This window comes from Lethenteron reissneri, chromosome 17 (genome assembly GCF_015708825.2).
Source record: "Lethenteron reissneri isolate LAM-NWPU_2019-01 chromosome 17, ASM1570882v1, whole genome shotgun sequence".
NCBI lineage: Eukaryota > Metazoa > Chordata > Hyperoartia > Petromyzontiformes > Petromyzontidae > Lethenteron > Lethenteron reissneri.
In genome coordinates, this window is record NC_083795.1 from 13,617,922 (window position 1) to 13,637,714 (window position 19,793).

Genomic DNA, 19,793 nt, shown 5'->3' on the forward strand with positions numbered 1-19,793 from the left:
TGAATACCTGGTGTGGTGTGTCAACATCGCCACTGCGGAGACAATGGCGGTCGGGCGTGGTGCTAGCCACCCACGCCCTCGTGTGCCATACCGGCCTTCATAAGTGCTCGCTAACAGCACTTGCCCCAAAAGTATTTTAAGGTTATACGGGGGATCTTTGTTTTGTTGTGCGTGAGTGCTAACATTGAGTGCCCTTCTCATTACGCATCGAACACAATTAGGATTGCATTTTCTGTTTAAATCATCAGCAGTAACAACAGCATAATCATCATCTGCATCATCATCAGCATCATCGTCATCACCACCACCAGCAGTAGCAGCAGTGTCACGAGCCACGGTTATCCACAGCTTTGATCATAAGAAGACCTTGCCACGAGGTAAGTCACCTCCCGCGGCCCACCATATTATTGCCACTGAGAATTGGCTTTTTATATATTTATGAATGTTGATGTCTAATATTATATTGTGTGCTTCGTCTCATTGTAATTAATTATCTTTACTTTACCCCTAGGTGGCGTTTTATTTAGCAATGCAATTCGTAAAACAACAACAACAGATAAAGATTCCCCTATAGCCTTAACAGATCATTGGGGCAAGTGCAGTTAGCACGCACCAGTTAAGGCCAACACGGCACACAACAATGATGGTGTCGCCTGAACGACGCCCGACCGCCTTTGTCTCCCCAGTGGCGATGTTTACACACCGTAGCAGGTGCTCAATTAAGGCTGCGTTGACCTAGGGGAGGCCGAGAACCGGTTCAGATATTCGTCACCGATGTCGATCATGAGCAGGAATCGAACTGGGGCAGTCGGGTTCGTAGCACAGTGCGCTAATCACTGTACCACCGCTCCCCATATATAAGAAAACGACAGAGATTCCCCGTATCGTCTTAACAGGCTGTTGAGAGGAAACGTCTTGAGTCTTGGAATGTTGTTGGTTGCCAACACCATTTCTGGCCGCTTTTGTCTTCCCAGTGGCGATGTTTAAACACCGCACCAGGTACTCATCTGAGGCTGAGTCGAACTAGGAGAGGCCCAGGACCGGCTCAGAGAACGGTCACTGGTGTTGGCCGTGAGCGGGATTCGAACTCGGGTCGCCGGGATCGTTGCGCAGTGCGCTCACCGCTAAACTATCGCGCTCCACTCCCCATATATAATGTATATATATACACACACACAGACAAAACACGCATACACACACGTGTGTGATTCATATTATGCCAACACGCAAATCCATTTAAGAGGCTGTACCCCGAGACCCGTGTCGTGAATCTTGAAGCACAAATCAAGACGATGATTGGCGCGAGCAGCACGTGGTGCCTGGGTCACGACCTCCGCCGCACGCCCGACGCAGGGGGCGAGTCTCCCCACGTGACACAGTCTGAGGTCACAATAAGCCGCGCATGCCACGGCATCCTGGGAGAAATCTGCATCCATTTTTGTTTTATTCTCTAGACGGAGAAATAGGCTGTCAGTCAAAAGCATGTGACAAGAGGAAACGTCTTGAGTCTTGGAATTGAACGGGGGCAGGGAATCGTCAGCACGGATGGATGGGGGAAGAATTAGCCCCGAGGCAAACCTCTCACTGAGTGATGATTGACTCGGTGCTTCGGCAGAACGCCGATGAGAGGGGAGAGGTAGGAGAGTGCGTAGAGGGGGGTAGAGTGAGATGAGAGGGGAAAGGTAGGAGAGTGCGTGGAGGGGGGTAGAGTGAGATGAGAGGGGAGAGGTAGGAGAGTGCGTGGTAGGGAGGGGAATGAGATGAGAGGGGCGAGGTAGGAGAGTGCGTGTAGGGGAGTAGAGTGAGATGAGAGGGGAGAGGTAGGAGAGTGCGTGGAGGGGAGTAGAGTGAGATGAGAGGTGAGAGGTAGGAGAGTGCGTGGAGGGGAGTGGAGTGAGATGAGAGGGGAGAGGTAGGAGAGTGCGTGGTGGGGAGTAGAGTGAAATGAGAGGGGAGGGGTAGGCAGGGGCAACTTCACGGAGGACCTTAAAAACCTTGAGTGCGATCTTGAAACTAATCCGGGATTGGGTTGGGAGCAGGTGCAGGGATTTCAGTGTTGGGGATATGCGGTCTCATTTCATGGTGCGGGTGATAAGGAGGATAGCAGCATTTTAGATCATCTGTAATTTGGAGATCAAACGAATTATGTGGTGCTGCTGCTTCGTTGGAAGTTGTGCACAAGCGCAGTGAACACAAAACACTCAACACATTCGTCAAAAGCACCATTTGGCCCTAAAGAAGAAGAACATATACATAGATACATATAACATGCTACGCTTCAGTAAAAAAATGTCCCTTCTTTATAGCATTCTCCATTCATCTTCTCACCCACGCCATAGGAATGTGGAATTTCCACCGCTCTCTCGGAGTAGTTAAACAGGAGGTGAACGCCGCTTCAACGGCTCATTTGAGAACTCGCACTGACTGGTCGGCAAAACGTCGAGGGGCTCACTCGGCACTTTGACAATGGGCTCTCCTCCATCCCACCCCCTCGACACGTGGGCGTGTTGTACAGCGTGTTTGATGGACTTCTTTCGCGCCGTACCTTGCCAACCGCGCTAATTGGGGGGTTGCGGGAGGACGACAAAAATCAAAGACAAAAAGCAGTTCTCAAGAATCGAGTTTGTCCATCTAGCTCGTTGAAAAGTGCATCAGCTCCAAGTGGCTTCCAGATATCGGAAGAGCGTTCCAGACGGCCGCAGAAGCGGCACATCTGTGGGGGGTCCACAAGTGGCGTAGACGATGCAACTGAACCGGCGGCCCACGGGCTGGATGGGGGCCCCTGGTTCCGGGCTACGAAGAGAGGGGCTCGGGGCGGGGGGTCGGTGCGAGACAAGTGGGTGGGGAGGGGAGGAGATGGGCAGCTCATTCTTTCCATCAGGCCCCATGGCTTCGGTTGCGTCCCTCGACCACTCAGCTGATGAAATATTCATGCGTGCGAGATGAAGAGAGTGGAGGTGCCCACGACAGCACTCACGAGAGAGAGGTGGTGTGAGAGAGTGTATGTGTGTATGTGTGTGTGTGCGATAGAGGGAGAGAGAGAGGTGGTGTGAGAGAGTGTATGTGTGTGTGTGTGTGCGATAGAGGGAGAGGTGGTGTGAGAGAGTGTGTGTGTGTGTGTGCGATAGAGGGAGAGAGAGACGGTGTGCGAGAGGTTTCGTGTGTGTGAGAGGGAGCGGTGGTGTGGCGGTTAGCGTGCTGCGCTATGAACCCGACCACCCAAGTTCGATTCCCGCTCCCCTAGGTCGACTCAGCATCAATTGAGTACGAAGTGCGATGTGTAAAAAGCATCGACACTGGGGAGACAAAGGCGGCCGGGCGTGGTACTGGCCACCCAACCCCTTCGTGTGCTGTGGCGGCCTTCATCGGTGCTCGCTAACAGAAGTTGCCCCAACAGTCTGTTAAGGCTACACGGGGGGTCTTTGTCTTTGTGAGCGTGCGACTGTAGCGGTAGCGTCAGTCAGTGCACTTGTGCCGTGACGAGTTCGCACCTGAGTTCCAATCCCGGCCACGGCCACCACATCCGTCCGTTAATATAACGTCACGTGAACCGGCACCCTGTGCTTTATCCTAGGTAGACTCAGCCTCAAAATGAGTACCTGGTGCGGTGTGTAAACATCGCCACTAGAGAGACAAAGACGTGGTGCTGGCCACCCACCCCCTCGTTGTGCCATTACTGCTTCTAGAGTTGCTCGTTTAACAGCACTTATCCCCCACAGTCTTTTAAGGCTATACGGGGGATCTTTGTCTTCGTCTGTATGTAAAATATCGCGTGTGCGCGTGTGTACGCGTGCGGAAAGCCACTGAGAGACAGCGAGGGAGAGAGAGAGGGAGAGAGCACGCCTGAGAGGCCGAGAGGGAGCGAGAGGACAGCGAGTGGAAGAGGGAGGGGGGAGAGCAATTGAGGGAGGAGGGGGGCGAGATGAGGGAGAGGGAAATTATAGAGAGAGGAGAGCGCTTAAGAGCAAGGGGAGAGAGAGAGGCTCGAGTAAGAGGAGGGCGAGCGATAGAGGCGACGGCCAGGGAGAGAACGCCGCAGGGAGAGATGAGAGCGCAAGAGGGAGACGAATTTGAGATGGGAGAGATGCACACGAGATGGGAGAGTAAGGGTAGAGAGAGTGAGACACTGAGAGACGCTGAGAGTCGAGAGCTTGTTTGGGGAGAGATAAGATGAGGGCAAGCAGAGAGAGAGCGGAGAGAGGGAAATAAATCGTCGAGGAGGGAGTGCGAGGATCAAGTATGGCGAGAGCGCGTAAAGGAGAGAGTACAGAAAGAGAGCGGAGGTCTCGAGTGCGCACGCGAAGGGAGAGGAGAGGGCGTACAGCGCCCTCCCTGACGCGCAGGGCACCAGCACCAGGCACAGGGGGCAGGGGGGGGGGGGGGGTGCGCCACGCGTTCCGTTCCCTGGCGGAGTGGGCGGCGATGACCCTTGCGACTGTGCCGGGGACACGGGGCCCGGGTCTGAGTCCTTCCCACGTGGGCTAACGCGTGCCGCGCGCCGTGCAGATGGAGCGACGGAGCAGACGGAGCAGCCCGGAGGCTCGTAGGGGTCACGGCAAAGCCACCGAGTCGATCACCGCCGAGCGCCTCGGTTCGAATCCGGGTTTCCGCCCCCGCCCGCGATTAAACCGGGTTCTCGAGTGATGGTGTCAGCCCGGTCACCAGTGACTCGCACAGAGACCCGGGGACTCGCGTACAGACACTTAGAATCGCACAGAGACCCGTAGTGTCTCAGCCTCGCTGTGCGCTGCGTTGCGCCACTATCTGAGCAGTTAACCTCGAATTCAATAAACCTTCAGAGCCAGGGTGAACATCTGGCTCCAACGTGTTTAATGAATGAGCTGAATGAACATTAATGGGCTTAGATGAGTATCAATGACTTTCAACGAGTTTCAATGACTTTCGAGGTAAAACTGATGGAAAAACAGAACACATAATACAGCATTCATTAATATCAATACAATTAATGAATATTGCAGGGTCATAATATTGCCTTAGATAACATGAATCTCAACAAAAGGACCGGGATGGACAAGGCACTGAATAGCTATACAATAAGAGAATAGGCTACGGTGTTAAAAAAAAGTCACTTTATGTAATCACCATACTGCAGCCTAAATGCACAGTGCTGCATATAGCACAGCACTGTGGTTGAGATACTTCTTCATCCTTGCTCTCAAGAACACATTGAAGTTACATGGGCGCAAGTCTGGCGTGACTTATCCAACTACAAATAACATTCACAATAATGCAAGTGGCAGGCTTCGCTGTTAACAAGGAGACCATATTCATCCAAACAAAATAAAATAATTTTAAAGGCATTAACAGCATTACATCAATGAAAATATAACAGCATTTCCAGTATTATTATAACATAAACTAACAATGCTTCTTATAATCCTGCAATGAACAGAGGCACCTGTCTTCACTGACACGCTATTTGTGCCTCCATATTGTACTCTGTGTAATGGCTGACACCCCCTACTGGCCTCGTGGCTTAAAGACCTTTGACCCGGAACGTCCTGGTCATGTGACCAAACTCAGCACCCTTATGTCAGGAAGTTCCTGTATAAACACACCCCCATATCTGCCGTGGGACAGAACACATAGAACCATTTCGACTTTGGTGACATTTAACTGAGTGATCAACTGTCGCGAGTTGATGGTCTCAGCTCGGTCATCAAGTCCTGCACAGTGCACACATGAACCAATAATTGGGCTGAATTTGGAACTTCACATGATTCTGAATGTTATTGACTTCAGCTGTGAAGGTGAACCGGCTTGCCATGCCCTCGCCATGCAAGGAACTCTCTGTACAGGGCGGATTTCAGGTGTGCCACGTTGTCGCATGAGGCGGCTGTGATGCGGCCCAGCGGTAGCGAGTTCGTTCGCCGCTTGTCCTTGCAGAGGTTCGCGGTTCAAATTCCAGCGGCCGCCCTGGTACTTACTGCGGGTGCATTAGCCGTGAACAAAAAATACTATGCGTCGTCTTATTCACAGTGGACGTTAAAGATCCCGTGACGTCATTCGCAAGAGTAGGCCATTGTGTGCCGGCGTCACACGGTCCACATTGTTTTGTTGTTGCCACATTTGAAAAGAAATAACCCCGGGGAGTATCCATAGCAATACTCCCACCGCGAAACACTTGGCAGGAACCTCGTCGTTGTACATCGGTAATGAGACTCAGTGAGGCCGTCCTGACTAAGCAAGCGTCATGATTAAATAAAGAGGCCTAATGAAGGCACTTTAGGAGTTGTGTTGTGACGTCAACACAGCGGTACACCGCTCACAAAGGACGATTTTATCGTTTGACCGTAACACGAGGCCACAAAACCAATTATAGAGTCGTTACCATGAGGGTAATAAATAAATAACCACATTCTGAAAATCGAATATTTGAAATCAATATTATTTTTTACATTTCAAAATCGCGTGTTTCCACGATGGAGGGAAAAAACGCTCCCATATATTCCCCTGCCGTCGGTTCACTGAATCATCGCATACACAACATCGCATACACAACATCGCATACACAACATCAAATACACAACACCGTTAAACGTTTGTGTACGGTCTTAATTTACTGGAGTGTGGTGTGGCCTCTTCATTTACATCACTCGGAGGGAGTAATTTCCCTCGTTTGATTATCTATTAATTAGCGCGATCATAAGTCAAGCAACGAGGTCTGGCTGCGGCTAAACACAACGCCACGCCATGAGAAAATTGAGTCGGGAGCAATTGTAGGGGTGTAATTAGATCAGGGCAATGTAATAACCCTCCCCCCCCCCAAATAACAACATGACCCCCCCCTCTCCCCGTTCTTACCCCCCACCACCCACCACTCCCGCGACACACAGAGGTGGGACGTTTCAACGCCGCCAATACGGACCGCGGAATCAGTGCCAGGAGCATCGCGCGCAACATTGGGAATGAGAGGGAACTGTGTCCTGGAATCTGGTGGTGGCCGGTCGGAGCACGTGGAGGGTTATTGTTGTTGTTATCTGTCAAGGTTGTTGACGGTAGTTGCAGCAGCCGCAGTAACAACAATAGCAGCTGCAATCATAGCAGCAGCATCAGCTGTTGTGACAAAGCACCAGCAGTAACGACAGCGGCGAAAACAACAACAGCAGCAGCTGTAAGAAAGCAACATCAAGCGGCAGTTGTATCAATCGCAGTGGCCAGCTGCAACACCACAGCAGCAGCAGACGACAACAGAATAGCAAGCTAGCATAGCTACAGCAGCAGCAGGCAACCCCCTGAAAAAGACAACAGCAGCAGCATCATGCTATGGAAGTTAGGAATCATGGGGCTGAGTGGCAAACTCAGGCAAATATAAACCCTGCCAGCCGCCAAAGGAATGTGGAATTTGCCAAAAGCCTCGAACGAATATGAGTGCTGCGTCAATGCTTTTTTGTGCGGAGAGATTCTGTGAGTTTGACTTGAATTTAGAGGAGGGAGCGGGAGGAGAAAGATCGTGAAACGGGAGTCCATTAACAAGACTCGATCCTCGCACGAGGAAGGGATGTTGTAAGCGAAGGAAACTCTCAGAGCCCAGAAGATACCAACAGCTACGGAGAAATTGATTGAGATATTTACCCAGGGAATCCCCATTGAGTGGCGAGATGTAAACTGCCTCGCCTGGTATACAGGAAGTCTTGGGTTCGATCCCGACCCTGACACCTGCTGTATATTTGCAGTTCGGATGTCTCTCTCCCCGTGGTCGCGTGGATTTTTCTCCGGGTGCTGCGGGTTTTCCATCCACATTTAGAATCAACGTCACGCGCTTCGAGGATTTGGCTGCTATAAATGTCCACGTAATAAACCACTTTGGTTGAGTGATCATTTGTGGCCAGGTCGCTTCTGAAAAAAAGAGCTACGGAGCTGGTAAAATAAAAATAAAAACTGTCTCTCAAGTGTCTTTTTTTTTCGAGAGATGAAGAGAATCCTTAATTGGGATGTTTGACCCATTCGTGTTTCATGAGTGTCCTTGCTTCATCGCGAACGTGGGAGGACACCGCAGAACCCTGCAGACAAAAGCCGGCACAGACACCCACCACGCACTCGAGCGGGTAACACCCCCAGTGTACGTACGGACGGGCTCGCGAACCTATTTGCTGTACTGCCGCCATCTGGCCACCTCGCTGCTGCGTGGGGGTTTGGGAATTTCGCGAATCTCTACGTGATCCACCATTCCTCGCATGTATAGCGCCGGATTCGAGGCGTGCATTTCCGCAATAAGCTAGGTACGCACAGGACATTGTCGCTCCACTGCTGGATGAAGGCCGTCGACCCGCATTGTGTCTGGCAATAGCGGAGGGGGGGGGGGTTAATCCTTACTTCACACGCGTTGCTCAATAGTGGGATGGGGGTTCGTGGTGGGGGGGCGGCATGGGTAGCGACCAAACTCAGGTAGCAAGGTTAATAGTGCAGCGTGCTAACCACTGGTAGCGCGTGGGTAACGTGGGAACTCTGACAAAGACACGCTCCGCGTTAGCGAGTCGGGCAAAATATACCCTCCGCTAAAGGAGGGCTCTGCAAATTCCCTCGAGTGTAAGTTCTTTCCGCCAGCAGTGGCGTGAGCGGGCAGTTGCAGGGCTGCGCCTTCACCAAACAATTGTGGCTACCAGCGCCGCCCCCCTCCGCACATCAATAACGATAGGAGTGAAAGTGACCCGGTGTTGATTTCTCTCGTTACTAAGTCTTCCCTGGGGTGATTATCACAAGGTGAGAGAGAGAGAGCTAGACTAAACTAAAACTGTTTTTTTATTTTACCAGATAAGGCCCACTGCGCTATATAGCTCTTTTTCAGAAGCGACCTGGCCACAAATTATAAGCTCAACGAAGTGGCTTGTCGTGTGGACATATATAGCAGCCAAATACTATTAACACATGTTTCTAAATATGGAGGGAAAAAACCGGAGGACTCGGAGAAAAATCCACACGACAACGGGGAGAAAGACACACAAACTACAAATATACCGCAGGCGTCAGGGTCGGGATCCAACCCACGATCTCCTGTATACCAGGCGAAGTAGTTAACATCTCCTCGCCACTGTGGCCACGGCGCTTCCCAAATCAAGCGGCGATTCGCCGCGTTCGTTCCCGCTCCGCGCCGGGGTTTGATTCGTCCGCGCATTAATATTCCGCCCGGGTGGCGATGCGGTGCGGTGAAGTGTAGCTCACGCAAAGACAGAGATAAAGGTCCCCAGTATAATCGCAACAGACTGCTGGGGAAAGTGCCGTTAGCGAGGAGCGCCAACGGTGCAAAGCACAGGCGCAGCTCTGCAATGTCTTGCTCGCTCGCGCTGATGGAAGGGGCCTCCACTGGAGGGAGCTCTAGGGGAGCCCCACTCCACTTTGTTGCAGCCGGAGCAGTCCAGAAGCCTGCTCCTCGAATTACTTTAGCCACGACACATCAATCTCACCTTATTTAATTAAGAGACGTGTAGCTATTATCAGTAGAGGGTACGGCAGGATAGTGTTGTTATGTATAGGCGCACCATGTACTCTAGTGGTAGTGCCTAACGCCGATTTATCTCTCCTCCCAGCCAGACCCGTGGCAGCAGCATTTCAGAAAATATCGAGAGAGGAATGAAGCCTGGCGGTCGAACGAGTGACTCGCAATGGGAAGGTTGCGAGTTCGCATCTTGGCAGCAGAGGAGGGTTGACTCAGCCCATCTTCCCATTGTGGTGGGAGGGAGAGGGGGGGCGATAAAGAGGTACTAATTTGTGGGGAAGTCAACAGCGGTCGGCTTATGGAAACACGAGCCACTGCATAAGAATCTGAATTCTCTATCGCCGGCTCACGCCGTCACTGCTCATTTGACCAGGAAACCACTTTGACTCTTGGTGAAGCCCTGGAGTGCACACGTGGAAGAGGGCGATGGCAAAGGGGGGAGGTTGAGGTGGGTGGATGGGGGGGGAAGCTCGGGCAGGGCAAAGGGACAGGAGGGGGGAAGGGGGTGGGTGTCTCTGCCCCCGACATTAAAAAATGTTCCGGGTTAAGCCCAGGCAAGAAAAACGAGATCGAGGGAGTTTGTCTTGATCCGAGATTTTTCAAAGAGAATGCGCGGAACGCGATACACCTCCCGGCCACGTCCCAGGCTCTCGCGCTCTCTCTCTCTCACTCTCTCTCGAGTAACATGCGCTCTCGTATCTTGCTTGATCGTCAGACGCCCCTTGAAGGCGAATTACTCGGTTCACTGTTGATGGGGGATCGTGTATTTTGGAAGTGTTTATTTAGCACGAGGCTTCTTTTTCTTTTCCTTCGTAAGGCTGCTGATGTAGACGTAGAGCAGCAACTGCAATCTCTCATTCAGGTGCTCAAGCCAGACAGCCGCGTCAGGAGCGTATCGCTGTGATGTCTCCTTCGTATTTGTGGATAGGGCATCAATTCGTTCTATGTTGTGTACCGTCTGTTCTGGATGGCCGCAGTCGCACACTACTGGAGAGTTTTTTTTATTCCATTCGTGCATCAGGTATCCGCATCTGCCATGGTTTGGAACAGAATAATGTAAAACATTGAGGCTGGCTCGGCCCTCCGAGCCAACATTTTCTTTCATTACTTTTTTTCTAAACTCGAAAAAAATCTGAGTCGAATTGAACTCTATAACCCTTCTAGAGCACCACTGGAATGCGTGCGTGTGCGTGCGTGTAAGAGGGGAGCGGTGATGTAGCGGTTCGCGTGCTGCAGAACGAACCCGGCGACCCGGCTTTAATTACAGCAGTGTCGATTATCTGAACCGGTCCTCGGCCTCCCCTAGCACAACTCAGCCTCAAATTAATACTTGCTGTGATGTATAAATATCGCTGCTGGGGGCGTGGTGTTGGCCACCCACCACTTCGTGTGCCCGGTCGGTCTTCATAGGTGCTCGCTAAAAGCGCTTTCCCCAACAGTCTGTTCAGGCTATACGGGGGATCTTTGTCTTTGCTTTTTGACTCACTCAGTCACGATTGTATTGTTTTGGGCACTTGCTTCATACCACCAGATTCACACAATTACAACCGCCAGCGCGCAACAATGAACTATGTTTGATTGAAGCGATGGTAAATTACTCGCCTCAATATCTATCAATAGTCGACCTATTCGCATGCCCGTTTAAAAAAAAACGGGTGTAATCATGAATATTGTTTGAATGTAACTCCCATCAGGCCCCATGGTGTCCACAGATGCAGTCTCAAACAAACTCGTATTATACTGGTAGGAACCGCCTGGTTACACCAGCCCACAGGGAATTATTGTGTCCGTCCGTCCGTCGTGCATCCAAAAATGGGAGGGGTGGGGCTGGGTGGAGAGGGGAAGGTCTGGGTGGTTGGGGAGGGTGGGGCTGGGTGGGTGGGGAGGGTGGAGCTGGGTGGGGAGGGGCTGGTCACCCCGTGGTGCCCTTATAAAACTCAACGTTTAACCTACTCACGCCGGCTTGTGCCCGCCCTCACAGTCGGGCATATTTGCGGAATACACCACACCGCCGTTGACCTTGGCCAATGACCGAGCAACCCAACGTTCCTACCAGCTCCCTCCGCAGGAATGTGTTCCAACCTGTCTCTATGCATACGCTATGATGAAGTGCCATTGCCCGAAACGTCGCCTATGACACGTAGCTTCTCCTTGAAGGCCAACGGCGCTATTGAAGAGCCTGTTGAGTGCTGTAAATGTTTCAAGCGCCCCACGAGTCGAACGAACCGCCCGAGCCACTTGAACGGCGGCGTCGAGCCGCGTGCGAGTTGATGACTCGGTTAGTCAACTCCAATCAACTGCACAGCAACCTCCACACAACCAGGCAAAGACAAAGATCCCCCGTGTAGCCTCAACAGACTGTCGGGGCAAGTGCTCTCAGCGAGCAGCACCTATGAAGGACGGAACAGCACACGAGGGGTCCAGCACCACGGCCTTTGTCTCCCCAGTGGCGATGTTTGCACATCGCACCGGATGCTCATTTGAGGCTGAGTCGACCACACACAAGCACCGCACACACGTATCCACCACGTACAGTATTGCTTTCAATTATGCACTCATCAATTTTGGCGTTTGCCCGGTAATCTCTATTAGAGCACGCGGCCGCGGTGGTGGTGATGGTTGCTTTGGTGGAGATTATTGTTGTAGTGGTTGTGGTGGTAGGGGTGATGATGGCCGTGGTGTTGGTTATTAATGTTGTTGTTGTTGTTGTTTGTGGTTGTTGTTGTTTATGTGCAAGGAGCTGCACCGCGCAGCGTGAGCGGAGTGACCGGAATTCGTTTCCTGCCAGACTTTGAAATGAAGGGAAATAAATAAAAACCCCGCAGACAGATTTGTAGGGAATCTCGCAGCGCGTTCAGAAATCGCGGCTGTGAGCGCGAGGCGGCGACACGGGGGGGGGGGGGGGGGTCAGTGGAGGGGGCACGGGGAGGGGTGGAGGCACGGGGGAGGGGGGGGGCACGGGGGAGTGGTGGGGGGCACGGGGGAGGGGGGGTGGGGCACGGGGGAGGGGTGGGGGCACGGGGGAGGGGGGTGGGGGCACGGGGGAGGGGTGGGGGCACGGGGGAGGGGTGGAGGGCACGGGGAAGGGGGAGGGGTGGGGGGCACGGGGGGTGATGGGTGGGGGGCACGGGGTAGGGGTGGGGGGCACGGGGGGGGTGCACGCGGGGAAGACTCGGAACCGGGCACCGATGGAGGGAGTGAGGGAGCCCCGCAGCTGGTTATCGGCATTAGGGGTGCGACCAGTTCGCCTCGCACGGTAATCACTCGCGTCGTTGTGCACAATGTGAGGAGTCGCGACAATGTGAGTCGCCGAGACAAACCTCAGCGGATAAATTCGCCCCACCTCCTCCTCCTTCCCATAGTGGCCTCGTCTTTCCACGAAAAAAATATTAAGTACATATGTTTACACAACCCCATCAGCCACACACACAAGCCACCTACGAGTGGGATGAGCCGTGTGGTATACGTATCTTCCACGCGGTGTATCTACAAAGCGGTGTGTTGAAGTAGCAACTAATTGCCATGTTCTGTTTAAGTGACGGACATTACTAAGTGGCTGTGTCGGGTGGCGGCGGGTTTAACGACACATTTATATTTACGCGATCTAACCCCAAAAAAACTCCGTTTATTCGGGGTCATCCTGGGTGGCGAAAGCCGACGTGTTAAACCGACGTCGTGTCCCTGCGTGTATACATGCCTTCGTAGCGTATGCACATCGTGCATCTGCGTTAACAACACCGCATGTCTGCACCATGTACTTGCGCCGTGTACCTACACGTGTACCTGCACGTGTATCTGCACGTGTATCTGCACGTGTACCTGCATGTGTACTTGCACGGGCTACCTGGCTCGCGACCGCTCTGCCCCCGCGAGTCCGCGCCGCTGCTGGGCTCCTTATCTGTGTGCGGACATGCGGAGCGCATCTCCTAAACATATTCATTGCGTATTAAACGCGTCGTGACACCTATATCTCAGCGAACATCCTGCATGATAAGCAGCGGTGGGTGGGTTCCCTCCCGGGTGGGTTCCCTCCCTCTCTTCCCTCCCTCTCTTTTTTTTTACGATCAGTGGAAACAAGAAGATGCTCAGTGTAGTCGGCACTTTGCTTCGTTCATCATTTCGTAAAACAATTTTCATAACTTTGCTTTATGTAAACCCCCACCTCTCGCTAACTCTCTCGCTCACTCTCTCGCTCACTCTCGTTCTGCACGCAGCCCTTCTCGCAGTCATGGAGCTCCCTCCCTCTCTTCCCTCCCTTCGCCTCCCTCCCTCCATCTCCCACCCACTGTCTCTCGCTTCCTCCCTCCTTCCATCTCCCTCTAGATTTCTCTCTCCCTGACACGCAAATTCGTGAAGCGTTCTCTTCCTACCTCCCCCCTCCCTCTCTCTCCCTTCCTGCCGACCTCCTTGCATACATCTCACTCTCTCTCTCTCATCCTGCCTGCCTCCGTCTTCCTCCCTCCCTCCCTCTCCACACAAATGTATTGAGTAAAATAAAAATAGGATAGGACCCGGGGCTCAACAGAGGCGAGGGTTACTGTGCAATGCGACCCGTAGGTGTCCAAACGCGTTAAGTCCCGCGCCGGAGTTTGCGATTCCATCCAATTGCGCAGGAACACAAAAAAAAATCTGATTTCTCATTTCGATCAACGTCGCTTCGCATTAGGAGCCGGCCGCGGCGTTAGATAATCAGCAGTGCCGCCCCGTGAAAAAAGTGCTAAAGATTAATAATGCACGGCGGTTATCTTCTCCCTCTCTTAACCCCCCCACCCCACGCCAACACGTGCGCAGAGCACGTGGCAGTGAGTGGCTCTTTGCTCACCAAGTCAACAAAGGTTGCGTCCTGCATGGAGCCCGTGGCTGAAGCGAACAGCTGTGTAATGTGAGCGCTCATTGAGGAGGACGAGAACATCCCCGTGACATGTCACGATTGATGTCCCCCCCCGCTGCCCCCTCCATCAGCAGTAAAGACACAAAGACAAAGATTCCCCATATTTTTGTTTTAATAGAGCCAAGTGCTGTTGGCGAGTACCTGAGTTGCAAGCACCACGTCCGGCCGCATTTGTCTCCCCAGTGCTGCTGATGTTGACACCACTCCACCAGGTACTACATTTGTTTTAACGCTGAGTCGACCTACGGGAGGTCCAGGACCGATTTAGATATTCGTCATTGATGTTGGCCGTGAGCGGGAAATCTAACTCGGGTCGCCAGGGTTGTTAGCCCATTGCGCTAACCACTACGCCTCCACTTGCCACTCACAACTCGCACGCGCGCACAAACATTAAGACGCACGGATACACACACCACACACAAATACACGTAGACAAGGATTTACCTGTGTGTGTGCGCACAGCATATTTATACTGTGTTCCGCAACTCCGATTAGCACGGTTGGCTGCGTACGGTGCGAAAGAAGTTCGCCATCAGAATGACAATGTGTATTTATACTGGATGAATGCGATGAGCTATAGAGCTTGTTTCACAGATGTCCAGTGGGACATCCCGAAGGATAACGCACATACGGTTGGACATGCACCTTGACTTCCACCACTAACATAATCGACCTCTCCCAGTAGTGTAGCGGTCAGCGCGCTGCGCTACGAACCTGGCGACACGGGTTCAATTCCCGCTCACGGCAATCACCAGTGACGATTATCTGAACCGGTCCTGGGCCTCCCCTAGGTCGACTCAACCTCAAACGAGTACCTGGTGCAGTGTGTAAACATCGACACTGGGGAGACAAAGGCGGCCGGGCCTGGTGTTGGCCACTCACCTCCTCGTGTGTCGTGCCGGCCTTCATAGGTGCTCGCTAACAGCACTTGCCCCCACAGTCTGTTAAGGCTATACGGGGGATCTTTGTAATGGATCGTGCGCACAGAGACAGGGGGAGCCCTGCCATTACCACAGACTCGCGCTTTCGTGCGGTGCACTTTGACATTTCACCAATCACACAGTCATCATCATCGTCGCCGTTGTTGTTGTTATTGTTGTTGTTGTGAGTGTGCACGAGTTGAAGAACTGTCAAATATGGAATTAAGCGTCGTACTTTACTTCTTGGAATGAAAAGCTGAAACAACGTACAAAGCGATTCACTCCAACACTCACACCCCACGCACTCTGTCGCCCCACGCACTCTCTCACTCCACGCACTCTCTCATCCCACGCACTCTCTCGCCCCACGCACTCTCTCGCCCCACGCACTCTCTCACCCCACGCACTCTCACACCCCACGCACCCTCTCACCAACTCACCCCACGCACTCTCACACCCCACGCACTCTCTCACCCCACGCACTCTGTCGCCCCACGCACTCTCTCACCCCACGCACTCTCCACCCCACGCACTCTCTCACCCCACGCACTCTCTCACCCCACGCACCCTCTCACCCCACGCACTCTCTCACCCCACGCACCTCTGTCGCCCCACGCACTCTCTCACCCCACGCACTCTCTCACCCCACGCACTCTCACACCCCACGCACTCTCTCACCCCACGCACCCTCTCACCCCACGCACTCTCTCACCCCACGCACCCTCTCACCCCATGCACTCTCTCACCCCACGGACCCTCTCACCCCACGCACTCTCTCACCCCACGCACTCTCTCACCCCACGCACTCTCACACCCCACGGACCCTCTCACCCCACGCACTCTCTCACCCCACGCACTCTCTCACCCCACGCACTCTCTCACCCCACGCACTCTCTCGCCCCACGCACTCTCTCACCCCACGCACTCTCTCACCCCACGCACTCTCTCACCCCACGCACCCTCTCACCCCACGCACTCTCTCACCCCACGCACTCTGTCGCCCCCACGCACTCTCTCACCCCACGCACTCTCTCACCTCACGCACTCTCACACCCCACGCACTCTCTCACCCCACGCACCCTCTCACCCCACGCACTCTCTCACCCCACGCACCCTCTCACCCCATGCACTCTCTCACCCCACGGACCCTCTCACCCCACGCACTCTCTCACCCTCACGCACTCTCTCACCCCACGCACTCTCTCACCCCACGCACTCTCTCACCCCACGCACTCTCTCACCCCACGCACTCTCTCACCCCACGCACCCTCTCACCCCACGCACTCTCTCACCCCACGCACCCTCTCACCCCACGCACTCTCTCACCCCACGCACCCTCTCACCCCACGCACTCTCTCACCCCACGCACTCTCTCACCCCACGCACCCTCTCACCCCACGCACTCTCTCACCCCACGCACCCTCTCACCCCACGCACCCCTCTCACCCCACGCACCCTCTCACCCCACGCACCCTCTCACCCCACGCACTCTCTCACCCCACGCACTCTCTCACCCCACGCACCCTCTCACCCCACGCACCCTCTCACCCCACGCACCCTCTCACCCCACGCACTCTCTCACCCCACGCACTCTCTCACCCCACGCACTCTCTCACCCCACGCACTCTCTCACCTCACGCACTCTCTCACCCCACGCACCCTCTCACCCCACGCGCCCTCTCACCCCACGCACCCTCTCACCCCACGTGCTCTCTCACCCCACGCACCCTCTCACCCCACGTACACTCACACCGCGGCGCGCTGTCACCCCGCGCTGTCACCCAATGATACCTCCACAAAGTTACCCCCGAACACTCCGGCTCTGAGTGCTATTCCGTGCGTGATGGATTCTGCAAGAGTGATTAATTTCGAGCCCATTTAGGTGTCGGCTTCCTTCCTCTCGATTATCTATGTGCAGAGGTGACAGACAATATCATCATCATCATCATAAAATAACCACCCGAAACATTCCCCAAATGCCCTCATTTACGCACTGCCGCTGACAGCTAATTTCACGTCGACTTGTTCTCGTCCCACCTTCGGAAATCTTTCGCGAGGCTGCCGACAGGTGTCACGTGGAATAGCTCGCACGGGCTCTGTCCCTCTGCTCTCTCTCTCTCGCATCACCCGTGTCTGCTCTGTGATGGAGCTCGCGAGAGTCACAACATTTCTCGAACTCTCTTGCCCTGCCTCGCCTTGATATAAACGACAGGACACTGCTCTTCCTCAGCTGAAACCATCCGCTGCTGGTGATCGCTATTGCCGCTGTTACAGCCGCCACCGCTGCTGCTATAGCTACTGCTGCATCGCGAAAATAACAATTGCGCTTCATTTCTCCACGCGTCGTTCCGATGTGCGTTACCATCCACGCGTAGAAACAGCCACACGGTGAAGCAAGCACATCCGCTAATTGAATCCTTTAAAGATGTAAACGGTGGGAGGGGATTAAACCAATCCCAATTACCGGGGGAAATGCAATTTAAAACAAACCGCCGAGTCAGTCTATTGAGTGAGCTCTCCGTTTAGCGAGATACAGATTCGCCAATTTTGGGTGATTCCCATGAATATCGATGCAAAACGGAGGGCCGTCTCAGTGAAGAGAATGTGCGCTCAGAAATGCGTCGGGGAAAACTCGCCACACACGCTCGCGTACAGACACATCTGGAGTGGATATTCGTACAAATCCCATCGTCAGAACAGAATAGAATTGTAGTGCAGGCCGCAACTCCAATACGCTTCAGACAACCCACGTAGGCTGCGTGCAAAGAGCGCACGCCACAGCATCTCTGCGCGTTATGCAACGACAAAAAAAACAACGCACCAGCAGTTCCCGAGGAACTGCAATTATTGACTACTTTGTCTAAGGTCACCATCCGGTCCAAGGACAGTGCATATCATTATCATGATCAGAGTTGTTTCTTTTTGTTTGCATTTTGACTGCTTGTGTTGTGGTTATTGCAAACATGATCCCTTGTATAAAGGTGTCAGTTTTTGTACCGGTTGAAAGGGTATCACTAAACTGTGGACCTGTTTAGTTGTTATGGGGACTCATCAGCACTCACCAAAGCGCGAAATTCAGACCGCGCTCACACAGTGAGTGGCAGTGCCCCTCGTGGCGAATAAGGCCATTGCATTCCGGATAAAGTCTTTTTTTTCTTCAAAATATTAAATAAGACAAACTCTTTTAAAGTATTTAGACGCAAATGTTGCCCAAACTACACAGATGTACGCAACGAACCAGCCCGGTCATGGTTCGATTCATGACCACGCGTTTTTAGCAGTTTGTAATTTGGCGGTTATAAGCATCGGCAGTGGGGAGACAAAGGCGGCCGGACTTGCCAAGTGCCGGCCACTGTCACCGCCTCATCGTGTGCCGTGTAATAGGTGCTCGCAAACAGCGCTTACCTCTGGCAGTCTGAAGGCCAGCAGAAGGGGTGTCAATGTAATGTGTCAGTGTGTATCATCACATCTGTACCGAGGCTCATGCATTAAACATGGGGTAAATGAATTCCCTATTAACCCGTGCCTGTGCAGGAGGCCTTCATCTACGGTGGGTGAGTGGGAAGGGCGGGGTGGGGGGTGGGGGGTGGGGGGGGGCTTGGGGGCTAACCCCCCAGACGCCCCCTCACCCCCTCACCCACCCGCACCCACACACCGCACTCGAAAACAGGTCACTCACGTAATGGTTTCAGGCAGCTGCACTGTTTCTGTGTGTCGTGTTAACTGAATATTAGTCGGCAGACCGCTCGACTTTTGTAAATAGGCCCTGGGGACTCACTGAGCCTCGTGACTCTTGTTTTTTTACGCGGGGATTTGCCAAGTTGCGTTTGTGATAGCGAGGTCGCTGATTAGAAGAATATAAATCTGTTTAGTTTTAAATTTATATATATTTAAGTTATTTGTTTACATTTCCTATACTTTGCACTCATGTCGTGTTTGCATTGTTTGTTGTAACGTTCTGGCCCGCCCATTCTGGACCTCTGTGGAAAAGAGCTTCATAGCTCATCGGATTCCTCCAGAATAAATACAGATTCTGAATCTGCATGAAAATTCCAAATGATTAATACGCGGTGTAATTTTTTCAAACCCTTTTTTCACATTTGGGCCACGAAGCCGGCACACCATATGCCCGACCCTCACGAAGGACGCCAGGAGATCTCTAACGTCCACCGTGACGCAGACTGCGCGTAATATATATTTTTACCGTTAAATCCACCCGCAGTAATAACCAGGGCGTCCGCTTGAATTCGCACCGCGGGGATCCGCAAACAACGCGGCAAACGCGCTGCCTTTGCTTTGGGCGTCACGAACACTGTGCCACTAACGCAGCAGTGACGTCACGAACACTGTGCCACTAACGCAGCAGTGACGTCACGAACACTGTGCCACTAACGCAGCAGTGACGTCACGAACACTGTGCCACTAACGCAGCAGTGACGTCACGAACACTGTGCCACGAACGCAGCAGTGACGTCACGAACAGTGTGCCACTAACGCAGCAGTGACGTCACGAACACTGTGCCAC

General features: G+C 53.2%; 1 protein-coding gene and 1 long non-coding RNA gene across 2 annotated transcripts in view; one reads left to right on the forward strand and one right to left on the reverse strand.

Annotated features, from left to right (window-relative positions):
* Positions 1 to 19,793, forward strand: part of LOC133343523 (complexin-1) — a 347,833-nt gene that overhangs the window by 262,696 nt on the left and 65,344 nt on the right. The gene's annotated exons all lie outside the window — the stretch shown is intronic.
* LOC133343524 (uncharacterized) lies at positions 1,945 to 18,803 on the reverse strand. Its single transcript, XR_009755254.1, has 3 exons — positions 18,674 to 18,803; positions 13,277 to 13,355; positions 1,945 to 2,558 (listed from the first exon to the last, which is right to left on the reverse strand). It is a non-coding gene; the product is annotated as an uncharacterized LOC133343524 (long non-coding RNA).